We start from the raw sequence: 25,192 nt of genomic DNA, 5'->3' as shown, positions 1-25,192 counted from the left end.
GGGCTCGGTTGCCTAGCAACGCGGCCGCGATAACTACCTAACTACGTACGCGCTCGCTACAAAAGTTAATTTAGCACTTGAAAGATATAAGTAAGATGCAGCAGAACAAAACGAAAAAAGAGTCAAATATTACGCGATGGATTTGCAAAAAGTCATCTTAATTCCAGAAATGCCCCAATACAAAGATGCTTTCTTTTTAAGCAGATTGATAACATTTAACCTCACTTTTGCTGCTATGCAAAAGAAATCTAGTGATCCTGCTGTATGTGTGTTATGGCACGAAGCGATAGCTGGCCGAGACGCCAGTAATATCGTGGACGCTTTTAAAGCGTTCCTAGAAATGCACAGAGATGTACAACATTTCCATTTTTGGGCTGACAATTGCACAGCCCAAAATAAAAACTGGACACTTTTCATTTTTCGCCATTGTCATGATAGTTAATAACACAGCAAATGATATAGTGTCAATTACAATAAATTATTTGACTAAAGGGCATACTCATATGGCCGCTGATGCTGTTCATGCCAATATTGAACAAAAAATGAAACGCCAAAGAGGTATTTACGATTTCACAGATTTCAAAACTTGTGTTTTATTATCAAGAAAAAATATTCAAATATTAGAAATTCAAAACCGTTATGATTGGCCTAAGAAAAAAAGAGCTGGACGTTTTGGTGAGCCTCTAAAGGACTTTCAGTTAAAGTCTGTGGTTCAGGTCAAATTTGTAAGAGGTTCAAGAAATCTTTATTATAAGACCAGGTACTCGTATAAAACATTTGCATCAAATTAACTCTTGTTTGTTACTTTTTATTCTGACTAGTTCTAAAACTATTAAATCAAATATCAACAGATTTTTATGTCTCTTTCAGATTTGATGAAAATGTCAAAGAATTGGACTTTTTGGTGAAAAAATTTGACGTTACTTCTTATCCCTCTTGTATTGAAGAACCAAGAGGCATCAAAGAAATTAAAAAGAAGAATATCATTGAAAAGTTGGTGCCAATGATGCCTGAATCAAGAAGAGCATTTTGGCATAGTTTGCCAATTAATGATAGATCTGCAGACTTATCATTTATGGGGCAATTAGAATTGAACGATTGATTTAATTAATTAAAATAAACAGTTTCTTTACCCAAACGTTGTTTTTTATACTTGTAGTTTTTGGAAATGCTAGGTAGTCTTGTTTACTAGTCCTAGTCCTACTATCCTACTTCGTACTAATTTATAAACGCGAAAGTTTGTAAATGCGAATGGATGGATTTATGTTTGTTAATGTTTCACGTAAAAACTACTGAATGGATTTGGATGAAACTTTCCAGTTATATGCTATAAGCAGCTATAAAAATAACACTATTTTTATAGGTGCTTAAAAACTAAAAATTTTACTAGGTTTTGATCTAGATAAATAAACACTTATCTGACCAGTTGGCCTCGATCACAACATAGTATGAGCTCATACTAGGTATTGATCTGGGCAAAGTAAGCCTTTGATGATGGGTTGAACCATATGAAAACCTAGTAAGAGCTGTTACTAGGTTTTGATATATGTAGTTTTTATGGTCTAGAATGTAATTCTTGTTTTTGTCTCAAGATGTTTTTTTTTATAAAACATGTAATATAAAACTTTAAAAAGAAAAACGCTTATACAATGAATGGTATGATACCTCTCTTTGTCCTGCATATTAATTTCTGGTAAGATACTTAGTAGTTCACAACGGCTAACACAAAACATGTTTTTTTGCTCTCCTATAAAATTTTGTCGAAAATACTTACTAGGTTTTGAAATGGGGCAGCCGAATAGTACGCTTCCAATGAGTCACCAAACTTAGCACGCTTGGCCAGCATATCGCTCAGCATTTGCCCATAGTTCCCTTCCGACGGAAATGCTGCTAGTAATTTTTCTTGCCATTGTTCCCACGAGAAAAGGACAGAAGATAAACCCTCATACCAGCGTTGTGCAACCCCACGTAGTTTCGGTAATGCAAAGTGTATTAGCTGTTTTTCTGTCCATCTATAAATAGTTGAGCACTCGTTTACTTTATGGAGCCACATGGTCATCGTCTGTTCTTTTCTCGAGGGGTCGAATTCAGGTACGGTATTATGCATGTTACCTAACTTATCTAAATTTAAAGAATCATTCCGATTAACAGATTTTATGGCATCTAAAAGTTCGCGTATACTATCTATTTATTTATTTATTTATGTACCCAAAAATTATATACAGAAGCATTTATTACAGTAATTTTAGTACAAAGGTGCTACTTATTTCAAAAGAAATCTCTTCCAGTAGACCCATGAGAGGAGAGATTAATTTTGGAGCGGTATGGCGTGTGCATAAATAACGTTTAACATATTTAACTAAACATACATGCTAATACTTACATAATTAAACATGGAACAATTAAATAAATGACAGTACTAAACTACATAAACATACCAATATATATATATATTATATATAATATAATATAAGTCTATTTGGAGAGATAATAGTCTTTAACTCGTCGTTTGAATGAAGTAAGAGTTTGGGAATCGCGAATATCATGCGGTAAGGAATTCCACAGTCGTACAGCATGAGCAGAGAAGGAAAAAGAGTAGAAGGAAGTCTTGTGGGTAGGAATAGTAAGAATGGTGCGCAAATGAGATCTGCAAGGAGAATTAGACGAATGACGGAAAGAGAAACGTTCTTTAAGATAGGAAGGAAAGGCGGGATTAAATAAAATATTAAAAAGAAGACAGAGAATGCGAGTATTTCTACGAAAGCGAATGGGAAGCCATTTCAGCTTAGAACGGTAAATGGAAACATGATCGTATTTTCTTAAGCCAAATATGAAACGAATACAGAGGTTTTGTAACCGTTCCAATTTATCCAGTAGCTCCTCTGTGGCATCAAGATAGCACGCATCAGCATAGTCCAGAATTGGAAGAATCAGGCTTTGCATGAGAGAGACCCTTGTTTGAAAAGGTAAGAAATATTGAAGGCATCTTAGAGTATGAAAAGAGTAGTAGATCTTACGACTAACCTCCTTAATATGGGCCGACCAGTTTAGGTTTGAATCTATAGTAAGACCAAGGTTCCTTGCAGATTTGGTGAATTCAATTGGAGAACCATTATAGTACAGGCTTGGCAATATATCAATGTTGATTTGATTACACATATAATAACTACCAATTATCATAGCCTTAGATTTGACAGGATTAACCAAAAGACCATAATACTTCGCCCATTCAGAAACCCGATCAAGTTCAGCATTCATCTCCGCAATCTATATTACGAACAAATTCAAATTCAAATTTATTATTCATTATTATAGGATACTATATATCGCTTAATAATTATCGTATGGTTTAACAACATTGGCTGACGTCAAATAAATTACTTAAAAACTAAGTTTACTGCCGCTTCCAAGGCGTCAGTGCAGAAGAAGCGGTAACAAACTGCACTGCAGCATTTTCTTCAACAACGTCAACTTCACAATATTAAATTATACTTAGAATAGAATGTGGACGGGAGAATACATTGTTCAGATTTATATATTTATAAGATTTAATATTGAAAAAAGAAAAATAATTTTAAAAAGATTTATGTACAGAGTGTACTGAAATTTTGATTTAAGTTCAAATTAAACTACAATTAATTACGAGGTTCCTGTGCCAAGCTCGAGCCAGATGTTTTTATCATTAAGGTAATCATCAGTCCTATAATAAGCCTTCTCACAAAGTACTTTCTTTACATACTCTTTGAATTTTCGGTTGGGCATATCAAGAACAGACTCCGGCAACCTATTATAAAATCGTATACAGTTCCCCATAAATGATTTACTGACTTTGCTAAGCCTATGAAACGGCATGACTAATTTATGTTTATTACGTAAATTTCTATCAGTTGTGGCACTAACTTTTTGAAAAAAAAAGAGGTATTTTTCCTAACATACATTATAAGATCAAAAATGTACTGGGACGCTACTGTAGGTATGTTTATTTTCTTAAAGAGTTGTCTTAACGAGTCTCTTGGTCCTAAGCCGTAAATTGCGCGAACGGCCCTTTTCTGAATTATAAAAATAGTTTGTATATCAGCCGCGCTACCCCATAAAAGTAAACCATAAGATAACAAGCTATGAAAATAGCTGAAATAAACAAGCCTAGCTGTAGCTACATCTGTCAATTGTCGGATCCTCCTTACAGCATAAGCGGCAGAGCTAAGTCTATTGGATAGTTTAGAAATATGAGCACCCCACTGTAGCTTTGCATCAATTATAATTCCTAAAAACTTTGTATTTTCAACAAATTCTAATTTCTGGCCTTCCAGTATTATGTCAGTATTGGCCTGCCTTACGTTTGGAAGGGTAAATTTAATGCATTGGGTCTTATTAGCATTTAAAAGAAGATTGTTGGTTGAGAACCAGATAGATATGGCCGACAGTATATTAACCGAACTTACATTTTCGCTATGGCGATCTAATTTAAATATCAAAGAAGTGTCATCGGCAAACAGCACTATACCCGCCTGTTTTTCCACCATAAAAGGCAGGTCATTGACATATACCAAGAAGAGGAATGGTCCTAAAATTGAGCCCTGAGGAACACCCATTGAGACGCTTGATCCGCTTGACTTTACTCTATTAATATCTACAGTTTGAAGCCTATCAGTCAAATAGGATGCCATTAGTTTAGTTGATTTGTGGTCAAACCCATATTGACGAAGTTTACGCAAAAGTGTCTGATGATCTACGCAATCAAATGCTTTAGAGAGATCGCAAAAGACTCCAACTGAATCCTGTGAACTCTCCCACGCGTCATAGATTTGAGTAACAAGTGCTACTTGTGGTGGACTTCCCGGCAGTGAACCCATATTGTTGGGAATGGAAAATGTTATTGATTTTAAAATAATGTTGCATTTGATTAAGCATCATCTTCTCAAACACCTTGCTCAAAACTGGCAATATAGAAATAGGTCTATAATTGCCAAGGACTGTTTTCTCCCCTTTTTTGAATAAAGGTATTAATTTGCTACATTTCATTAAATTTGGAAAAATATCCTCATCAATACATTCATTAAATATAAAAGCTAGATCAGATGCAATAATGTCTATGATTTGACTTATGATACTAACAGACATACCCCAATGGTCTTCAGACTTTTTCAAATTAAGTTGTTTGAACGCCTTTAATATATTATCAGAGTTAACATATTTAAATTTAAAGACAGATATGATGGGAGTTGTGTTATTATTAAGTAGGGTTTCAGCGCGCAATGGACAAGAGTCAACGTCAGAAGTTAGCTCCACAGGGATTTTTGCAAAGAAATTATCAAAAGCATTTACTATGTCCTGAGTTTCAGAAATACTTTTGTTACCGGATGATATTTGTTTAATACTGTCTCTATCTTTGATTTTGCCAGATTCTTTATTAATAATGTTCCATGTTTCTTTAATTTTATTTGGTGCGTTGTTTATTTTACTACTAATGTGAAAAGACTGGGCTTTCCTGCAAACTTTTTTAAATAATTTTGAATAATTTTTGACATATTCTACAAAACTGGGGTCAAAATTGTATTGTTTTTGGGCATATAAGTCATATAACTTATTCCTACTCTTGTGAATACCTAATGTAGCCCATTCACTGAACTGTAATCTATTACGAATATTGACTTGTTTCTGCTTGAACCTTTTTGAGTATTCAGCAGAAATCATATTAAATAAATTGTTATAATGTTCATTAGGATTATTTCCAGAATATGTTAATGTATTTAATTGATTTGCAATGTTTATTTTAAATTTTCTTATGTTTTTGTAAGAAAGAGTCTACACATAATTTTATCATTATTTAAATTGTTTAAGGACTCTTTCTCAAAGGTAATATATTGACCGGTGTGATCCGAGGGAAATTTGTGAATAATTGATTTCCGTATATAAAGATTATTGCCAAAAAATTATCCAGACACTTGGCAGATGTAGATGTTATTCGGGTTGGTTCAAAAAAAAACATACTCTAAATTGTAAGATTTAAACAAATTAATAAATTGTATACTAGCAGTTGATTTAACTAAAATGTCAATGTTAAAATCACCACAAATAATTAATTTTTTATTACATTTTGAGATAACATGTAACACTTGATCCATTATTTTTAAAAATTGTTTAAATTCACTGTACACACAAACAATTATATGATGATCTAGCTCGGCACAGGTCACTTCGGCACACCGCTCAACCGAAAGACTGGTTATGTCTGTTCGCTCTTTACCGCATTTGATAAATATCATAGACCCACCTCTAATTGCAGACTTTCTGTTTAAGCAGCTCACAATATTATAATTGTTTAGGCTGAACATCATCTCCCCCTCCATGAGCCAATGCTCAGTCAAACATAAAATGTCCACATTTAATTCTTCTAAAAGTAGTTGTACTTCTAATTCTTTGCCGGGAAGACCTTGTATATTTTGATGGATAATTCTTAACCCTCGAGGGTTTCCCGTTGTCTGAGTGTGCGGTTTAAATTAACTGTCAAGTCAACAGAGTTACCATCACACAGAGTTGGCAATTCTGTAGTCAACTTATAATTAATATTTCGCTTACAATGTAAACTCGTCCAAAAATTAATATTACTAGCTACCAATGTAGCAATTTTGTTCTTATGGTATCTGGATAGAAATATTCTATCATTGGTCTTAAAACAATCACCTATGAAATTGTTTGTGTCAAAAAACACAAATTTGTCACTGTGACGACATGTCAACGAATGCATAAAATTATTGAGTAGGTGAATGTTTTTATTAAGTTTTGGAGACTGGCAACTCATATATGGAAAAGCACATAAAATTATTTGGTTAACTTTTAATTTATTCAAAGATTCAAAACAGTTAATTATATCTTTCCTGCCAATTTTAAAACTATCACCAATTAATATTACTATGTTGGATTTATTATTTAAATTTACATTATTAATTCTCTCAATAATTTGGGTAAAAGATGCATTTGGCATGCAGTAATTTATAAAAGACTGATTTAGGGTATCACAAAAATATTTACCCATATTGCTACCAATACCGTCTGAAAATAGCACTGTATTATAATTATAATGAGGTTTACAGGGTGCAGAGTTGGAATAAGTATCAAGCAAATTACCGGCACTGGGAGTGGGTGAAAGCAAGGTAGAATCATTGATATCGGGCTTGTTGAATTGCCCGCAGGTACATTCTTTTGATAAGAATTCAAGAGTCTCCTGGTTAAATGTACTGTCATGAATCAACTTTTCTACAGCCAACAGATGCTCAGTATTTTGCTGTCTTTGTTTATCATATTTATTAAACAGTTTAGAATAGTCATCCTGTAATTTTATGACATGAGTCTCCAATCTGATCCTATCAACCTCATATGCCTCTTGATTTTCTACCATTTTTTGATTGCAAGAGCTGATTTCCCTTTGTAACCTACAGTTCAATGAACTGCTTTTTATTAAGCATGATTTCCTTATGTTATTATTTTTTAATTGATAATTACATTTCCTAATTTTTTTAGAGAATTTTAGGTATTTTTTTAATTTATTATGGCTCATAACAAGTTCTGGTTTGTTTTTATACATATTATCATAAGAAGTGTCACTAGTGAGATCAATAATTGAGGAATCAACTGAGGGTGACATAAGTCTACTTTCAATGAGCTCATCAAAGAGGCTGGACACCTCCTTTGACTGATGCGACTGGGCATCTTGCTCGTGTCTATTTATCAGCTCATATGCCTCACTCAGCTCCCTTTCTAATTCAGTAACACGTCTGAGTGTCTGCTCATACGTATCACTGCATTGGCGGAAAGAATCTACCACTAAATTAAGTCGGTTAAGCTGCCCGGTTAAGTCATCACAATTATTAAGACTCTCAGCAAGATGTTGTTCGAGCTTTAGATTTTTATTTCGCATCAATTCATATTCACGTTCATTGTCTTCCCTTTCCAGTAATAATTGCTCATTGTCCTTTTTCTCAGCCTTGAGTTGTACTAAGGCTTCCTTCAGTTGCATTTCCAGCTGACGAGCGGTCACAGCACGGGTTGAGGACGACATAATTTACAAAATAAGATGTTATAAGTATAAGGAAGACAATGAGAGTTTGATGTGTGTAAAATAATACCAGCAAAACCGACTACCGTACTAAAACCTTACCCAATTCAAAAGTAAACAAACGTCAAATTCGGTATAGGAAATAAGTGATTTCGTAAGATATTTAATAAAAATTACGCAAAACAGTGCACAAGGACGCGGTGATTGATATAAATTCGTGAGGAAAAGTAACTATTGTACAGTTCTTACCTTGTAAAAGTTGTAAAATAAAACCGGCAACAGTTACCCACAGAATGTCAACTTTGAACACTATCATTTCACAAGATACACCGAATTTGACCTTAAAAATTAAATATTACAATTACACTATGTGCATTCAATAAATTTATTTTATTTTTTACTTATTTTTAGTGTATTTTAATTAAATTTACAAATTTTAAATACGGAGCAATGAATATGACATTTACGCTCCGGGGTTGCCAGCCGCCAAAAAGTAGTAGTATTTACTAACAATAAAACTACGAGACTATTTTTACGTTCGGGCGTTTGGCTATTTGACCGGCTACGTACTCGGATCTCCTGACGACACCGTAAATGATCATTTGTCTGACCGTGTGCATGGCCGCGCTTCCGGTTATGAACGCGGCATACGGACCGATCGCGTGATCGATTATCCGTATGGGACAATGCTTGGGTCGGCTCCCGGTTAATAGCTCTACTGTGAGTGTCATTATGACTACGGATGAGAGGTACCCGACCACGTGTCTCGTCGTCCGTCCTTGTACGGCTTAAATTAGCCCTATTGTGTGTGCGGCTATTTGCACGCCTGCGTGAACGGCATGTGCTGATTAGATGTGTCGATTTTTCTATAGTATGACAACAGGATCTGTTAACCAAAATTGGACTTCGCAACTATCTCACCTCGGACCGAGAGTTGCGCTCCTCGCCGCTGACGCGATCTCTTCTTCCTCCATTCCTAGAGTCGCGCCTTGGAGAGCGGCTGCGCGTTGCAGGTCGCAGCTCCCGTCGTGACGACGACCGCCTGTTATGGCTCCTTGAACGGTGTCCGATGTCACCGGGGTACGTTGGTGTATATGCTTCACGACCGCTCACTGAAATGCCATAAATATTACACGCGCGGTAAACTGTTTAAATAAAACAATGTTATATGAAATTCTTCTTCATATTTATAATGAGGAAAAAGAATAAAAATAAAATAATAAAAGAGAAGGAAATATAACTGGGCATATAAAATAAAATTAAATATCTACGTTTAGCAGTTATTATCTAATAACTTTCTAAAGTTCAATACGTTTTTGTTCTCGGTAAAAGACAAAGAAAACTTTTATCCATGTATAGGAAACCAAAGGCTAAATAAGGACAACGAAATTATTGTACGTGGATAAGTAGGTACCCACAGAAAGAAAGAAAAAAAAAATATATTAATTTGAACACAAATTAAAATAAAAACAAGTCTTGTGTTAAAAATAGAATCCTGCTCAATCTTATTCAGACATTAGCCATCCCACTTCTGAAAATGTCAACATCAGGCCTACGTTACTATAGTTTTCAGATGTACTACCAAGATTAGTTTTTAAAAGAAACAAGGTACTCACTTTTACAGCATATATTTTAATCTTGCTCACAAAATAGCACTTATACTAAAGGCACTTGATTTCTTACAGTACTAATTCACGTCCAACCACTGTGTCACTTTTCATACGACTGCCTCATTTTTGTGTTTTTCAGATCACTAAGAGGGCGCCATCTTTTGATGCGCCCCTCTCTTTTTTTAGTCAAAACAAATACTTACAACTTTTTAAATTAAATTATGTTTAAATATTATATAATCAATTACATTTAATTATTAATATTAACAGTAAAGATTATTTATTACAATTATTTTAAATCAATTAAATTATAAATATCAGTGTTGCTGACACCTACTACTGATCATTTTCAATTCTCAACGAACGCTGATATGCAAGAGTGCACCAAGCGCTTCATTCTCTCGATTACTGCGCGCTTGTTCGACCCATTAGGCCCGGTGGTCACATACATGAAACTGCTCGTTCAAGAATGCTGGATGGCTGGCCTTGATTGGGACGATCCGGTACCTCCCGCGATCTTAAATAAATGGACACAGTTTCATAATGAACTTGCTTATCTAGAACAAATAAAAATTCCGCGACATGTCGGATTAAGTTCTCCGCATGTCATTCTTCTAGGTTTCGCAGACGCAAGTGAAAGATGCTATGGCGCTAATGTGTACATTCGCGTTAGTCAAGACTCATACTCACCCGGCTCTGTCCACTTGCTCGCTTCTAAGTCTCGCGTAGCTTCACTATCTAAAATGCCACTCGCACGACTAGAGCTGTGCGCCGCTCTTCTTCTCGCTAACCTTCTAGACGCCGTTAGACATACTCTTTCCCAGAGATGTCATATCAACGAAATATACTCGTTTTCAGATTCATCTGTGGCGCTTACGTGGATTCATTCTCCGCCGTACAAATTCCATACATTTGTGGCTAATACAATTACTGAGATTAACTCAAAACTTCCCGCTAAGCATTGGTTTCATGTAAAAGGCATTGAAAATCCCGCAGATATTATATCTCGCCCTGTAACGCCTAAAGCTCTAGTCAACAATCAATTTTGGTTTAATGGTCCCAATTGGCTAAGCCTTAGTTGTTCTGATTTGCCACTGAAACCTTTTACGATTAATCCTAATGGTTGTTTAGAAAATTTAGAGACTAAAACAATTAGTTTAGTCGTTCAAAGTCCTGAAGATATTCAGACTTCTCATCCAATTGAAATTATGGCTGAAAGAATTTCAAACTGGTTGAAATTATTACGCTCGGTTGTTTATATGTTACGTTTTATACAAAAATTAAAATCTCAACAACCTATTTCTGTACAAGATTTAGAATTTTCTGAACTTTATATAATCCGCTTTGTTCAAAATAAGCATTTCTCTAAAGAAATTACCGCTTTACGAAATGGGAAATTATCTGATAGTTCTCTACTCAAGTTAAACCTTTTCATCGACAAAGAAGGCCTTCTAAGAGTCGGTGGGAGATTATCAAACTCTGAACTCGATTTCGGTCAAAAGCATCCCATTTTATTACCTTCTAAATATTTAATAACTCAATTGATTATTGATTATTATCACGTTACTAACCTTCATACAGGACCTTCACTATTACTCGCTCTTATAAGACAAAAGTTTTGGATACTATCCGCTAGAAACTTAATTCGTCAACGCGTACATAAATGCAATATTTGTTTCAAACTTAAACCGAAATTCACTTACCCTCGCATGGGAGATTTACCTACCTTTCGCATTTCAAAAGTTAGGTGTTTCGTTAACACTGCTGTGGATTATTTAGGCCCCTTTTTTATTACACATATTCGTCGCCGTGGAATCAAAAGCCACAAGGCATATGTTTGTCTATTTGTGTGTCTCGCCACCAAGGCGTTACATTTAGAATTAGTTTCTGATCTCAGTTCAGAATTGTTTGTCGACGCTTTCAAACGCTTTATAAGTAGAAGAAGTCCGGTTTCTATGATCTATAGCAATGGCGGAACCAACTTTATCGGCGCTTAACGAAAACTTAGTGAAATTTATGATTTTTTACAGTCCACAGCTCACCAAAATTATATCAGTAATTATTTATTGACAAATAAAATTCAATTTAAACATAGCCCGCCGTACGGTCCTCATTTTAACGGTCTAAGTGAGGCTAATGTTCCTCTTCCTTCTGAGATCTTGTGAACGGTGGACGTGTTGCTAAATTATTTTCGATAAAATTATAAGTGTTTGTGTAAATAACAATCATATCGCGAATTTAAATTCGGTCGCAATTCCAATTACACAAATAAGTGCACATACATCGTACAAATATTAACACTCCACGACTTGACAGCCGACGGCAAGCTGCAGCGAGCGCGGTTACCGCATCCCCACCCCCGCGAGCAAAAGACAATTGCCATTTTTCATCTCGCTCGGGCGGACGAACCTAGCTGCGCATGAGATATACGCTACGCTGAGTCATCGGGACACCGCCGGCTACCTGTTCTACGTTCGAGCGATATTGAGGTGCGTTACGTCACGCAATAGCGGAACTGTTTGTTTGTTATTGTTGTCGTTTATAATAAGCCATGTCAGTGAAAAGATCGCCGCCCATTAAGACGACTTCTGCACCTAACTTGGGACAACAGACCTCTTCTAACTTTGGATCTGACTCACAACTTTTAACAAACAAGGATTTGGAGTTTGATGAGAGCTGTCTTTCGCCACAACACTATGTTTTTCATCGAAATAAAAGACCGCGCGATGAAAACATGTCGCCCTCGCAATACCAAAGCTTTAAAGATGAAATGAAGGAGTTTCTTGCTTCCTTGGTGAAAGACCAAAAGAGTGAGCTGGGCGACATAACTAAAAACCTTAATATAATTAAAAATAGTAACACTAATATTGAACAAACAGTTTCCCTGCTGGCTTCCCAGAATGAGGAATTTCGTAAGAAAATTGAGTCACTTGAGTCCCAGGCCAAAAAAGATCGGGAATATATTAATATCCTTGAAGACAAATTGGAAGATCTGCAGAGAGGTGCACGTAAGACTAGCATCGAATTAAAAAATGTACCCCGTAAAAAACTAGAAAATAGGGAAGACCTAGTCAACATGGTGCTAACACTATCTAGAACTGTAAATGTAGATATTTGTTCTCAAGACATAAAAGACATTTTCAGACTCAAAAGTCGAAATGAGCAGGAAAATAAACCTCCAATTATTTTGGAACTGTCTTCCACCATACTCAAAGGAGACCTGTTGAAAAAGACCAAGGAGTTCAATTTAAAGCACAAAAGTAAATTGCAAGCAAAGCACCTTGGTCTCACCCCCAATGAAGATACCCCAATTTATATATCGGAGCTCCTGACTGCCAAAGGAGCTCGCTTGTTCTTCCTATCACGGGACCTCGTCCGCTCCAAGCGGTACAAATACTGCTGGACGTCTTTCGGACGTGTCTTTGTGCGGCGAGACGATACCTCGCGAATAATCTGCATTCAAAATGAAGCTCAGGTGCACCAACTTATGCAGGAAGCATGACTTATGATAGGAGTTGTTGTTGTATTTTACGTGTTTAATTCTATTTCTTACATAGCTTTTTCTAACTGGCCATATCATTATGTAATTTGGAACATCTATACATTATTAAAATTTTTGTTTATATACACAATTCAAAATTCAGATTTTATGTTCGGTACGTACTTACTACAAGCAATATGCACAAGCTTATACACTATTACAAATATACTACTCTATTATAGTTCTAGATTTAACTTATTACCTAATATTACTCAACTACGTAATTATGTATTCAAGCGCCTTAAAAATGCATTAACTTTATGCTACATAATCCACTCCAACAGTATGTTTTATATATACTACTTAAATCCCATACCCCTAATTAAATATATAAAATACATTTTCTTACATTAAGATAACCCTCCCCTACTAGATATGACTCACATTACAACATTAAAAGACTATGGATAATAACTGTAGTATAATTGAAGAATTAGACTCTATGCAGATCGCTAAATCATTGGAATGCAACATTCAGGATTTAACTCAACATATAACTTTTAACAACCATGACGATCTAATTGTAATTAGTCAAAACATTAGAAGCATTTACGCGAACCTGGATGATTTGCAGATCTCGCTATCACAATTGAACTTTGATGTCGACATTTTACTTTTAACAGAATGTAGATTGGTTTTGAATAAACCAATGCCATTGCTAACTAGCTACAACTCCTTTCAAACAACTAAACTTTTAAACCAAAATGATGGCGTTGTAGTATACATTAAAGATCATCCTCAAGCTAAAATTACTGAGCTTATGCTTGTAGATGCTACTGGTCTTCAAATTGAGATGTCTGGGTGGATCTTTCTAGCTATCTACCGATCCCCGTCTCACTCAGATGCTGATGGTTTCATCAACTCCCTTGATGAACATCTAGAAACTATATCACACTCTACAAATATTTCGATAATAGGTGATATTAACATTGACCTTTTTGTCGCTGCTAATGAAAAGGCGCATGAACGCCGAAATCGTCTTAATTATTTAGATACTCTTTCTTTGCACGGTCTTCTACCTGCCCACACTTATCACACAAGGATAGACTCATGTCTAGACCATGTTATTTTGAAATTAGATAAAAAATGTAACTCTGTCTATGTAGCTATATTAAATACTACAGTCACCGATCACTGTCTAGTCCTGGTAAAATTTACCAATGTATCTAAAAGATATACTACAAACTACATTAAAAATGTTATTGATTTTGATAATGCATATAAAATGCTTCTTTCATCTGATATAACTTTTCTTAATATATATAACTGTCCTGAAACATTTGCAAACTCATTTATAGGTATGATGAGAGCCGTTATTCAGGCTAATTCCAAAAGCATAACTGTTCCTAGAAATAAAAGAATTTTAAAGCCATGGATAACCACTGGAGCTCTGAAGTGTATTAACCTCAGAAACAACATGCAAAGTAAACTTAAGAAAGACCCAAATAATATTATCTTAAAAATAACATTTAGAAGATACCGTAACTTTTGTTCTAATCTCATTAGGAAACTTAAAAGGACATAATAGCCTCAAAATAAAAGAATCTGTGAACCAACCTAAAAAATTATGGTCTGCAATAAATGATATTACGCAATACAAGCCTCCGAAAGAAAATAATGTTGACCTATTAAATATCAAACCGCAACCACAACTGTTGGTAAATTATGTAAATAGTCATTTTGTTAGCATTGGGTCTTCTCTGGCAGAAATAATTCTAAAAGGAGCGGCTTCAAATCCTCCTAATATTTCCATATCAGGTTGTTCTCATCCTGGTTCGTTTGTGTTGCTGGACACAGATTGTGATGAGGTCCATAGCATACTCATGAGCTTTGACTCCGGTAGTGCTTGTGGTTGGGACGGTATTGGCATATCATTCTTAAAACATGCTAGAGACTTTACTGTTCCCTTGATCAGTAAATTGGCCAACCTTTGTTTTAAAACTGGAATTTTTCCTAGAGAGCTCAAGCGATCTATTATAACACTTGTATATAAGCAAGGAGACAAGTCTCAAGTAAATAATTTTAGGCCAATATCTGTTCTAACCGCAATTACGAGGATAATTGAAAAACTGATTAATAGGAGACTAACGAACTATCTTAATAAACATCACATTATTTCTAAATATCAGTATGGATTTCGTAGTGGAATTTCCAGTCAAGATGCGATTTCAGACTTGACCTCGAATATAATTGAAACTGTTGATAAAGGCGACAAGAGTCTAACCGTTTTTATAGACCTCAAATCCGCTTTTGACACAGTTTCGTTCTCAATCCTCTTGCAAAGGTTGGAGAGCATTGGGATCAGCGGGGTCGCACTCTCTCTTTTTAGAAGCTACCTACAGGATAGAACCCAGGTTGTGAAGATCGGTGGTTATATTAGTGATGTAGAGTCTGTTAACTACGGGGTCCCTCAGGGGAGTGTTCTTGGCCCGACATTATTTCTCTTATATATAAATGAATTGTGTAATTTACGAGACGTTGGGGGAAGAATATTCTCCTATGCAGACGATACTGCCATCGTCTTTTCAGGCAAAGACTGGGTAGAAGTGCATAATAAAGCTTCTACTGGGTTAGTACGGGTATACACATGGCTAAAAGATAATTTACTAACGCTAAATATTCAAAAGACCAATTATATATGTTTCGCTTTATACAACAAGTCACAACACAGGGTACTAGTTTGACTATCAAACTGCATGATTGCCCTGATCCCGATGATCATACATGCAGCTGTCCTTTTATCAACAAGGTGTCTCAGACAAAGTATTTGGGCATAATTATTGATCAAAGACTTAGTTGGCATCCGCATTTGGAGGCGTTGATAGGTCGAATAAGGAAACTGATCTGTGTTTTTAAATCCTTGAGATATGTGATGTCTAGCACTCTTTTAAACAATATTTATACTGCCCTAGCACAATCTATTATCTCATACTGCATACCAATCTGGGGTGGAGCTACCAAGAGTGACTTCTTAGCCTTGGAAAGGGCACAGAGATCTCTCATAAAGGTAATGTACTTTAAACCTCGTAGATTCTCTACTCATACTTTATACAACATTAGTAAACTTCTCTCAGTAAGAAAAATCTTTGTCCTTAACCTGATATTAAAGTACCATAAAACATTGCCATATAAAGAAACTGTCCAAAGTAGGAGAAGAAAGGTTAGAATAGCTTCCACTCATTTTGTACGTACTGCCTTTGCCAAACGTCAATACCCATTCCTATCCGCTTTTCTATATAAAATAATAAATGAACACATTGAAATTTATCCTATGCAATCATATAATTGCAAAAAAAGTTTATTACAATACCTGGGAAAACTTACATATGATGATGTAGAAAATTTATTTCCTAAACGTACGTAACGCAATTTTTTTTTTTGTTTTTTTAATAATTTGAGTAAGTACTTATATATCTTTATTTATCATTTTATTATTATTCACACTTTCCGCTATTATTTACACACCAAATCGCTATACACACCACCTATTTGCCACGACTTGCACACTTACACATACTGTCTCACATTCATTCGTACCGTCACTTTATTGTTGTTTTTTTTTATTATAATGTATAGATATCGTACATCCACATACTAGTAATCTTTTTGTAGAACTTTTATGGAAGTAGCAGGCCATTCCCTACACAAGTATCATTTGATTACTTACTGGGAAGACCTTGCATAATTATTGTAACCAAGATTACTGCAATAAAGAATATTTTATTATTATTATTATAGTGTTAAAACTCATATACTCAAAACTGTAGGCTCTCAGATCTTAACTTACGAGGAGTTCACAACTGTCTTAGTTCAAATAGAGGGTTTGCTAAACAGTAGACCCCTTTGTGTGCTAGGTACTGAACCTGAAGCAACTGCTCTCACTCCAAATTATTTTTTGAATGTTACTCCTATAAAATTTCTTCCCGCTGAAAATTACCTTGAAACGCCTGATAATCGCTTATCACGTTATCAATTGTTATGTAAACTCACGCATGATTTCTGGCGTCGCTGGAGCCAGGAATATCTCACTTCCCTTCAACAAAGAGAAAAATGGACTAAGTCCTCAGAAAATATAAAACTGGGTACTGTAGTCATACTCAAAGATAATAATACGCATCCTCATTGTTGGCTCCTGGGAGTCATTACAGATGTTTACCCGGGTAAAGACAATATAGTTCGAACCGTCAAGGTTCGTACTTCTTCTGGGAGTTATATACGTCCAGTAATCCGGGTTTGCCCATTGCCTACTCAGTAAATATTATTACCTAGATTTATATATTTTAGGTTGTAAGTTTTAATTTTTTGTTATTAGTTACGTATCTACTTAAAACTTGCAATTGTATTCATTCCTAGTTCCTGTATGTTGTTTCATGTAATATAGAGGAAACCTCTAGGCCGGCAGACTTGTCTTCGCCAATTATTTATTTTTTAATATATTTTTTATAAACGCAACACTACATACACGCACTCTTTCACGCACGCACTCAATCCTATTCCTGTCCCACTCTCACTCCTTTCACAAATGTCAAAATAATTTAAAAGAAAACGTTCTAATTCCTCTCCGCACGCAACTGCATCGCTCTCTGCATCGGTTGTGAATATTCGCAAAATTCATCAAAGACGCTAAAACTTTATTAACTACGCACCCCGGGGTTAATTTGTGAAGTGCAGTGATTTGTGTTTCCCAAGAATTACCCTTTGGATCGTGGAAGATACCGGCGCTGGACGAGAGCTCGAGTTACGGATCAAAGGTACTCCTTGTCCATATTCTTCCGCGAGACCATTACTCGTTATTTAAAAACGAGCTTTGTTTTTCCGACGGAGTGTTATTGAGAGGGACAAGATTAGTGATCCCAATACAATTACGAAAGGACGTCCTTGCAGCAGCTCATGAGGGTCACCCGGGAATAGTACTAATGAAGGCTAGATTGAGGACCAAGGTTTGGTGGCCAAGATATGACAAAGATGCTGAATCCTTGGTGAAGGGATGCAAAAGTTGTACCCTGGCTCAGCTCCAAACCCACCGAATCCACTGAAGCGACGAGAATTGCCGAATGAACCTTGGGTAGATATGGCCATGGATTTAATGAGACCGTTTCTGAGTGGTGATTATATATTGGTTGTAATCGATTATTTCAGCCGATATAAAGAAGTCAAAATCTTTCGTAAGATTTCTAGTTCGGATATTATAAATAAACTAAAAGAAATATTTAGCCGTTTAGGAAATCCACTAACAATAACTGCGGACAATGGCAGACAATTTTGTAGCCAAGAATTTAAACAGTTTTGTAAAGAGAGGAACATAATTCTATACAATACCTTGCCCTATTGGTCCCAACAAAACGGCGAGGTAGAACGCCAAAATCGGGACATACTTAAACGTTTGAAAATAAGTCAAATGGAAAACAGTAATTGGAGAGAGGGTTTGGAAGAATACCTAACTATGTATAATAGCACATCACATAATGTAACTGGCAAACCTCCTGCAGAATTATTCTTCAAACGACAATTCCGTGATAAGGTTCCGATGGTGAGCGATCTCATCTGCCGACCAGAGGACTCCGATGTAAGAGACATGGACAAAGAAAAGAAACAGCTAGGAAAGGAATATGCAGACAGAAAACGCAAAGCAAAAGAGTGTAATCTAGAACCGGGAGATAAAGTGTACCTGAAAAACATACATAAAGACAATAAACTGAGTCTGAATTACGATCCAATTCCGCACACTGTGGAAAACAGCAATGGTGGAGATATAGAAGTCCGAAATGATTCTACAGGACAAATATCGAGAAGGAATATAGTTCACTTGAAAAGAATCGAAGGGCAGTGAAAAGTTCTGGATAAAAACGGAAGTGAAGCTGAACTCAATTATAGTAATAATGAAATAGAGAAAAAATAGGATATTTGATTATGTGATGATTATCAAAGTATCAGAATTGAATAGATTATTTGGGAAGTGATTTATCAATTATAATTATAGTAAAATACTGATTTAATTAACATTCCAACAATAACTAAAAAAACCGAACCACCATGTAATAATTAAATAAAAAATAAAAATACTATTATCTAATTTTGGCTTTAAATATTTTGCACAAAGTGTATTATCATTATCATTATTATATAATCATTATCATTATCATTATATATAATAAAACTAAGTTGATAAAATGTGTGTGCCGATAAAACTTAAAAAGGATTCCCGATACAATAAAGAGACTTATATAGTGCAATAGCCCTTTATCCCCCCTCGAACAAGAAAGTTCCCGTTTTAACTTAAAGGGCGTATTTTTAAAGATAAAAGGGCTTTTCCAATTCCTTAACTTGAAAATTAAGTGAAGTAGTGGCGCCATCTGTTGTCGAGTAGTTGAACTCCATTCAGAACAACGATTATTTGAGTTGCGTTTCGAAAAGCGCTGCGAGCAATTACAGCATGTGTAGCAATGGCGCAAAATTTAAAATTCCAATTTCAACAAAGTCTTAAATTACAATTGTTTCTATAATAAAGTTATTAAATTTTGTGTATTTATACAGCATTAGGTAGCTTTTATTTTGGAGTTGAAGCGAGATAAATTTAGTTATTCAAATTATTAATTCTGAAAATAATTTGAAATTTAAGTTTTCAAATTTCGCGCCTTTACTACTTATGCTATAGCTGCAGAACTTATTGTTACGGCGGATAATAATTTCGAGTATATTCTAGAAGGTGTAAAAGAATATATTCTCGAACTTTTCCGAATATCCTAGAGCCCAGCTCTCTGAATATATAAGGGCCCGGTATCACCCGCTAGAGTTAGTTCGATTTTGAAAGCGATTGCGAAAGGAAATGAAAGAAGTTATCTGTGAGCATTTATTTTGAAGTTTCACGTGTCAGTATTTTTAATAGTGTGTTTAATTAATTTTAAGAAGAAAAAAGTCGTCTGTGAGCCTTTATTGTGAAATATTAAATGTAAGTATTTTTAACAGACTTTAAAAAAAGAAAGTTCTCAGTTTGATTATTAATTATTTATATTTATTATTTTTGAAAAAATAATTAATAGCGTCTTTAATTAATTCTAATGATTGTTTTTCTTTTTCTTTTAATTGTTTGTCTATAAAATGTTTATTTAATTTATATTTTACAGAAAACAATGCCTAGACGTAAAAGAGGAGGAGATCTTGCCAGTTCTGCAGCGAAACGGCGGAAACAAAAAGAATGTTCTTTGAATTTCGAAGAAATGAAACGGAAGAAGAGCGCGAAGCACGTTTACAAAATCAACGAACCAGGATGAGAACTCTGAGAAGCACAAAAAGTGAAGAAAGGAAAGAGAATGAAAGTGTAGAAGAATCGAGAATTTTAAAAGATAATTTAACAAAGGAAGCATTCCACTACGACCTAACGAAAAAATATTACAATCATAAACATGTTGTGATTGGAAAAATGAAAATAACATTTGCCAATTTTGCCACGCGAAAAAATTCAGTAAAGAAACACCAGGTCTCTGTTGCATGAATGGAAAAATTTGACTACCACCACTGGAAGCACCTCCGCAGGAATTTCTACATTACATGACCGGGGAAACACAAGAATCAAAACACTTTCTTCAAAATATAAGATCATATAACTCTTGCTTCCAAATGACTTCTTTCGGAGTTACTTCGACCAACACTAATAGAAATGAATTTGAATATGTATTTTCAATTCAGGGGCAAATTGATCACAAAATAGGATCGTTACTGCCAATGCCTAACGAAGACTTTAAATTTCTGCAAGTATATTTCATCGGAAATGAAGAACAAGAAATTGATCAACGATGCACAAATTTTAATGGATTGAGTCGCAAAATAATCCGAAATGTACAGAAGATCTTACACAAATACAATCAATTGATTTACATATTCAAAACAACATTAGACCGCATGATTTCTGATGACTATAAAATTGTAATTCGAGCCGATAAAAGACCACCTGGAGAGCACGAACGTAGATTTAATGCACCTTAGATAGATGAAGTTGCCATCGAAATTGTAGACAATGAAAATACAAGCCGTGACATAATTGTACAACGAAGAGGAAAAGGATTACAACGCGTTACAGAGACACACCGTTCCTATGATGCTCTTCAATATCCATTAATATTTCTGTACGGAGAGGACGGATACCATTTCAATATAAAACAAGTACATCCTGAAACAGGCATAGAAACAAACAAAAAAGTCACTTCCAAGGAGTTCTATGCTTACCGCTTAATGATCAGAGACAATGAAATATACAATCACATACTCAACACTCGCCGTTTATTTCAACAATTTCTGGTAGATATGTACGCAAAAATAGAAGCAGAACGGATGCTTTACATAAGACTGAATCAGAAGAAACTACGCACAGAAGAATACATCCATCTTCGAGACGCAATCATGAATGACGGCAATATTGATGATATTGGAACAATGGTAATATTACCTTCATCATACACAGGAAGTCCAAGACATATACACGAATATACTCGTATACATATACAAGAAAATATGGACGACCTGATCTCTTCATAACATTTACATGCAACTCATCATGGTCAGACATCAAAGAACAACTAAAATACGGACAAACCTCCATAGATCGACACGACATAATAGCCCGAGTTTTTCGACAAAAACAAAAAAGATTTATTGAAGTCATCACAAAATACCACATCTTTGGAACCGTTCGATGCTGGATGTATACAATTGAGTGGCAAAAACGAGGATTACCTCACTCACACAATCTCATATGGCTACACGATAAAATTTATCCCACGGATATTGACAAAATCATCCAAGCAGAATTTCCCGATCCACAAAAAGATCCGGAACTGTACAACATAGTAGTGAAAAACATGATTCACGGACCATGTGGATCATTAAACTTCAATGCACCATGCATGAGTGATGGAAAATGTATAAAAAAATATCCAAAACCATACTTGGATGATACAAAAACTGAAGAAGGCGGCTATCCCAAATATAGAAGACGATCACCGAAAAACGGTGGCTTCACAGCAAAAATACGAATACAAGGCAAAGACGAACTGGAAATAGATAACCAATGGGTAGTACCATATAACCCACTACTTTCGAAAATGTTCCAAGCTCACATAAACGTAAGATGGTCAGTGCGTAATTTTGACAATACTTCCTGCACTCGCGGGCTTGTGTAAACGCCCTCAACGTTAAATAGAGAGGCTTGCACGGGGTTATCTAACGAAAAGACGATGTCATTATGAGTAGTAGTTGTAGTATGAGTAGGGTTTTCAACTTCGACTAAACCACGATTATTTTTAACTGTAGTAAGCCATTCATGGATGATGCAATTACATATAAGTTGCTCCTCTACTATGTCGTCACCGTCAGTGGTGTTAAGAGGCATACGAATTAATTTTCTAGTGTTAGCGGGAATTATACCTTCATAAAGATTTACGTTACGGGAATTCAACAATTTGATGGGGTTGCTAGCATTTTTTGTATGTAATATTTGCTCTTTAAGATCTATTCGAGCCTCCCATTGGGTGAGGGTGTCTAACCCTACTAACCCATCAAAGTGATCATGAAATTTATACACATAAAATTTTATATCTTCAGGGGTTTTCAACTTATTAAAACTAGGTATTAAGATTGAATGTTCGTTTCTTACAGAACCTTGAATATTATGTATCTCAAAAGGTTCGTATGTTAATGATACATGGGGATAGTATTTTTGAATAGCTACGGGGCTTAAAAGTGATATGTTAGCCCCTGTATCGATTAATAGATTTAAAGGGGGGTTCTCTATGTGAATATAAGGTAGGCATCGTTGTGTTTGAAGGTTAATTTCTATTTTGGCTTTTTTATAATTGCATCCTCCCGAAAATCCTCGTGACAACTTGAGCTAGGGCCTGGCTGAGGCTCCGAAGGTTCTGTCAAAACCGGCAACTCATGAGACGTGTCTGGCTGTGGTTGAGTTTCATAGTAGTTAAAGTAATCGTTGTACTCGTAAGTCATATCGTAATCGTAATAATCGGGTGTATAGTAGTCGTAGGAGTTATCGTAATAGTCATATGTCTCACAGTCATTTATATTAACGTCGCGTGATTTAAAATAATTTGTAGGGGGTGGATTTCCAAATTTCGTCCAATCGTGACCGGTTGGAGGCAAATGTCGCGGGACGAAGTGGCTCACACCACTCATAGGACGTGGGCTCGCGTTATTATTAGGTACATTTCGCGGGGGTAGCCTAAATGCATTACTCTGTGGGCTATAATTAGATGGTAGTACGCGGAACATTTGGGTGCGCGTTGGCATGCGGAAAGGGGGTTGGTTACCCTGTGGGTTAGGCCTAAAATGGGATTGTACTGGCGGTTGCATATTACGTTGAAAATTATTACTATGTTGACCAAAAGCTGTAAAAGTAAATGGTTTAGGTGTAGATAAGTTAGAGGTATGTGCAGGTGGCATATTATAATTATTTTTAGGCGTAAATAAGGGTTGAAAACCTTTAGGCAAAGCGTTTTTATTACGTTGTTGCAAGTACATCACATTTGTTTCCTCCTGCACATATTCCAGCGCTTTCTCAATTGTATCAGGTCGCATACACCTAATGCGGGACCCTAGGGGTTCTCTAAGGCCACGCACAAACGCCTGCATAGTAAGTTTCTTATATAGGGTGCGTTTGGCTTCAATGGTGGTGTATACGGTATGTAACTAAAATTTCACTTGCCCAATCCAGGCAGAAGGCCTGTCCTTGACTATGCTGATTCATGCTATCTCAATCTTTCTGAAGATCTACTTAATAAACTTAGCGCCTTCAAAATTTCTGTATCAGGTTCATATTTGGCTTACGCAAATATGACCACATCACCTCTTTCCGTGCACAACTCAAGTGGCTTCCAATCAGGTTACGTCGCAATTATCACATTCTCACACTGCTTTTTTCTGTACTTTTCATCCCTTCTACTCCTCAGTATCTTAAAGAGCGCTTCACCTTTTTCCATCAGAATAACAGTCACACTTCCCGTAGTCTAATTGCCCTTCGCCTCGTTACTCCCATTAATATGACTACAGCCTACTCTAAATCCTTTACAGTTCAGGCCGTTCGTCTGTGGAATGCTTTACCCATTGACATACGCACCTCACAAACAATAGGTACCTTTAAAACGAACTTGAAGAAGTACTATCTCTCTTCTTAACTTTATTCATGGTAATATTCATTTTAATCAATCTATTTTTATGTAGGTATGTATATTATTATGTATTTATTTATTTTGTGTAATATTATGTATGTAGTCTGTGTAAGTTTATATTTATAGTTTATGTATGTGTGTAGTTTATTTATTATACACTAACTAATATTTCTTATGTATGCTGCCCACCCGATTCCAGGATTTTACCTTTCACTACCCAAAGGTTGGCTGGAAGAGATTGCTTAGCTATAAGTCCGCCTTTGCTCAACATGTTCATAATGTATGTTTCTACTACATATGTATTTTTTATGGGCAATAAAGATAATTTGTATTTGTATTTGTATTGTATACGGTCTCATGCAATGTCACATAAGTCATTATAATACTAAAAAGCGATTGACACCTTTCATAAAATTCCTGGGGAGTACTTTGCCCTTGAGATTGTAAAGCTAGGTCATTATAGAGGGCTGTTTCATCCCTTTGATCAGAAAAATTATTAATTAACACAGTTCTTATGCCGTTCCAATTATCAGGTATGCCATTTGAGTTGATGGTTCTTGCGGCATTACATGTCACTTTATTGAGAATACCATTTATTACAGACAAAATATTTAACTCAGACCCTGGCTCAGACCTCACATAGGTTGCAACTAATTGATCACATATACGAATAAATCGTGTTAAAATGTTAGGATTTCCATCAAAATCCGTTTTTTTCCTGTGGGTAGTTGCAGGCAAAACATTAAAAAACAGCTGACCCTATATTTTAATTATTTAATATTTTATTTTTAATACTTTTAATTTTTTTTTT

The sequence above is a fragment of the Amyelois transitella genome, chromosome W (genome assembly GCF_032362555.1).
Source record: "Amyelois transitella isolate CPQ chromosome W, ilAmyTran1.1, whole genome shotgun sequence".
In the NCBI taxonomy this organism is placed as follows: Eukaryota; Metazoa; Arthropoda; class Insecta; order Lepidoptera; family Pyralidae; genus Amyelois; species Amyelois transitella.
This window is presented reverse-complemented; position numbering follows the sequence as displayed.